Raw genomic sequence first — 4,521 nt, 5'->3', positions numbered from 1 at the left:
AAGGTCCAGGAGATGCGCTGGTAAATACTGCAAATTAAACAGTATTCTGATCAAAAAGAAAAGCCCATGGGAAAATGGCCAGCATCACAAATAATGGGGGAAAAAGCAAGTTAAATAAGGTACAATTATTCAACTATTAAATTAACGTAAGTGTGTTTGGAATACTAAGAGTCCATGCTGACGAGTAAGCCAGGCCCAGGCCTGTGGACGCAGCTGGACTGACTGCGTCCTCTTAACTCCTGGGGTCCCTTGCTAAGGAAACGGCCCTAAGCCAGACCCCACACTTCGAGCCAACCCTGCACACAGGCCCTGCCGAGCCTTGGCTCTGGCCAGGGGCTTCTAGCCCCTGCTCTGCCCCCTTCCTGTGCATGTGCCCTCGGGGCGGGCGGCAGGGTCTTCAGCCTGAAGACCTGCTGATGTGCCCGTCGTCCTGAGCTCTGGGCCAGGACTGTGGGTTCCCACACCTGATCAGCCCCTGGAGTCCCGCAGCCCTCAGAAGACCCAGTGCTCTTCCCCAGCCCCTCTCCTAGCTCCTGGAATCTGGAGTTAAACAGGAAAAGCCGCTTTTCCTAGAGTCTCCTTGCTGCCCCCGCCCCCGCACGAATCACTCCAGGTAAAGTTCTTGTTGGTCCCTGGACACCTGGCCCAGGTAGAAGCACCTGGAACTCATCACTGGGGTTTAAGTAAAATGTTTTGGTTAGTTTCCAAATGTTGGGATGTGAAAGTCACTGAGCTGTGTCCGACTCTTTGCGACCCCATGGGCTGTATATGTATACTTCATGGAATTCTCCAGGCCAGAATACTGGAGGGGGCAGCTGTCCCATTCTCTAGGGGATCTTCCCAACCCAGGGATCAAAACCAGGTCTCCAGCACTGAATAATGATTCTTTACCCACTGAGCTATCAGGGAAACTGATAGTTGTCTTCCTGTTTTCTGGCTTAATCCCACTGTTTGGGAGAATAAACCGTGTGATCACAGTTCTTCCAATTCTGCTGAGATTTGCTTTATGTTCCAGTGCTTGGTCGATTTGAGGAAATGCTCTGAGTGACCTTGATAAGATCACATGTTCTTCTGCTGATGGGAGGAGGCTCTGTGGGGACCAAACCCTATGGGGCTTTCCCTGACCTTTATGCTCCGTTACCAAGGTAAATATTTTAACCCCCACAAGATATTATTGTTCAGTTCAGTTCAGTTCAGTCGCTCAGTTGTGTCCGACTCTTTGCGACCCCATGAATCGCAGCACACCAGGCCTCCTTGTCCATCACCAGCTCCCGGAGTTCACCCAGACTCACGTCCATCGAGTCAGTGATGCCATCCAGCCATCTCATCCTCTGTCGTCCCCTTCTCCTCCTGCCCCCAATCCCTCCCAGCATCACAGTCTTTTCCAATGAGTCAACTCTTCGCATGAGGTGGCCAAAGTACTGGAGTTTCAGCTTTAGCATCATTCCTTCCAAAGAAATCCCAGGGTTGATCTCCTTCAGAATGGACTGGTTGGATCTCCTTGCAGTCCAAGGGACTCTCAAGAGTCTTCTCCAACATCACAGTTCAAAAGCATCAATTCTTCGGCGCTCAGCCTTCTTCACAGTCCAACTTTCACATCCATACATGACCACAGGAAAAACCATAGCCTTGACTAGACGAACCTTTGTTGGCAAGGTAATGTCTCTGCTTTTGAATATGCTATCTAGGTTGGTCATAATTTTCCTTCCAAGGAGTAAGCAACTTTTAATTTCATGGCTGCAGTCACCATCTGCAGTAATTTTGGAACCCAAAAAAATAAAGTCTGACACTGTTTCCCCATCTATTTCCCATGAAGTGATTGTTACAAACATCTAATATCAGATTTACTTTCTCGTGCTCTTCACTCCTTCCTGCATCCCCAGGCTCCCAGCCGGGATACTGTTCCCTCTTTTGTCTGAAAACACCTTTTCTTTGCCTCCATTTTTGAGGGATAACTTCCCTGGACCGAAATGCACCTTTGACTGTCGTCATTCACTTGTGTCTTTGACGAGAGCTGACTGGTGCTGAGCATGTGCAGGTGCAGGACATGCCCTTGCTCTCCAAGAAGAGGGGGACGCGTGTGCATGGAGCACAGGGAGCAAGAAGGGCTGCAGAGTGGCTGTGCCTGAGCCACATGGGACCTTGGAGTGAGGATCACGCTCTGCCCTCATTCTTACAGGAGCAGTGAGGCTTTTTGCAGAAGACACAGCTTTAACTGGCCCATGATGGGGGTAGCGGCATGTGTGAAAAGGAAGCAAGAAGAGGGCAGAAACAAGATGGGTTTGAGCACTGAGTGTCTGAACCAGTGCTGGCTCCATCAGGGGGTCCCAGACTGGGCTTCCTGTGTCACCTGCTCTAGGCTGGCAGGTTCCAAGCCCGCCATTCACTCAGCTGTGTGATCATGGCACTTCCCACGTTGAGTCCACTTCCCCTCCCTCTCTCTTCCCCTCCCTCCCACTTCCCCTCCCTCCTATTCTGCAGCTCAGAGAAAACAGCACTGGGCTCTGGGCCTGCAGCTCTGCAAGAGCTCAGACTTCTTAGCTCTGGTCTTTACAGTTAGATTTCTTCTTCTGAGAGTCAGAGAAGGTTGATCAGTCACTTGCTGGAGGCCACACAGACAGGATCCTTCACCCTCCCCATTCCACAGATGGGGTCTGTGAGGCCCAGGGAGATAGTTTCCAAGGATGCTCCAGACTTGGGAGTGGCTGAATGATTCATTCACTCATTGTTTACTGAGTGCCTGCTTCGTGCGTGGAATTAGGAAAGAGCCAGGTGCCAGGGAGAGTTGTGTAGGAACAGACAAAACCCTGCCCTCTGGAAGCTCATCTTCTCCTGGGTAGGGGGGAGGGGGGACTGACACTATACAGAATAAATAAGTAAACTAAGTCCAACTCTTTGCGACCCCACGGACTGCAGTGCACTAGGCTTCCTGTCCTCCACTGTCTCTTGGAGTTTGCTCAAACTAATGTCCATTGGGCTTCCCTGGTGGCTCAGACAGTAAAGAATCCACATGCAATGCGGGAGATCTGAGTTCGATCCCTGGGTTGGGAAGATCCCCTGGAGGAGGACGTGGCAACCCACTCCAGTATTCTTGCCTAGAGAATACCCATGGACAGAGGAGCCTGGTGGGCTGCAGTCCATGGTGTCACAAAGAGTTCGACACGACTGAACCGTTAAGCACAACATGCATTAAGTTGGTGATGCCATTCAACATCTCATCCTCTGTCGTCCCCTTCTCCTCTTGCTCTCAATCAGACTGATTCCATGAACAGAATGGAGACTCAAGAGTAGGGAATGGTTTAGGCTTTACCCAAGGCCACCCGTTAAGCAAATGTTAGCTTTAGTAATAAAAGGAGCCAGGTGCTCAGATGCAGGGCTGCTGGGGGAAGGGACAGTTGGAAGAAATGGCCATTAGCTTTGATCCTCTACCAGCAAAGGTCAAACTCCTGGCCAGAGAGGTCATCTGGAGACGTTTGCCCTGGAGCCTGTGACGGTAGCTGCTCATGATAAACAGCTCTGGATATGTGGAGAGGTATCTAGGGGTAAAGAGAGACAACCCCAGGGTCGGGCTGGGGGAGAAAGGAGCTATTTGTTAAAGCTCCAGAAACAGGGACTTTGGGTCGGAATCTGGAACAAATATTTTGTCCACAGAGAAGCACGCTGCCTCAGAAGTGACTTCTCTGTTTGCCAGGGATGCGGGAGGAAGCATAGCCCCTGAGAGAAGTCAGCCTGGGTGGCTTCCCTGCAAGCTCAGACTGGGGCGTTTCAAAGGGCCAGGCCGGACTTCTGGCCCCAGATACCTTCAGCAGGATGTTCCTGACCTGAACAGTTCCGATCCACCGACCACACTGGAAGCTGAGTCTGGTTTCTGAGTTTTGGAGTGCTCCTTTCTAGGAGGGGTGGAGGAGTGGATTCAGCTGGTTGCATCAGCTGTGCTGTGATCTCTGACATTTTCTTTGTTCCCACATAAACCAAGCGCACAAAAACTAATTTTCCTGGCTTAATAAAAGAACAAGGTGGGGGCGGGGGGAAGGAACGGCCACGTGGGGAGAAAACTGGGGCTCGGGTGAAATGGACTGTGGTGGGTAGGGAGTGCCCCCTGGGGGCTCTCCCCCTTGGTGAGCTCCCCAGAATCGGCTCTGGTTCTGGCAGGCCCTGCCTGGACACCCTGCACGAGGTGGTCAGTGGGCAAACCAGCCCTTCAGCACCTGCTGTGCACCCAGCCCAGCGGTGGCCAGTGGTTCTCAAGCACTTTCCAGGAGTCAGGTCCTGTGCTGTGGGTTTTACCAACAGGTACCTCACTTGTGCTTCTGAGGAACTGACAGCTGCCCACAACCACGGAGTTGGTGTGTGCACCAATGCCAGCGTCCTTCCTATATCATGGTGGGCCTGCCTCTGCCCCATCCCAGGGGTGTTGTGGAAGTTGCACCTGATTGGGCACACGGTGGCAGCTCACAAATGCCCTGGCCTGGCAGGTGCGGGGTGGAGGGGAAGCAAGGGAGAGAGGCGTGGGCTGGAATC

Source organism: Bison bison, unplaced genomic scaffold (genome assembly GCF_000754665.1).
Source record: "Bison bison bison isolate TAMUID 2011002044 unplaced genomic scaffold, Bison_UMD1.0 scf7180017864180, whole genome shotgun sequence".
Taxonomy (NCBI): Eukaryota; Metazoa; Chordata; class Mammalia; order Artiodactyla; family Bovidae; genus Bison; species Bison bison.
Note: the sequence above shows the minus strand (reverse complement) of the source record.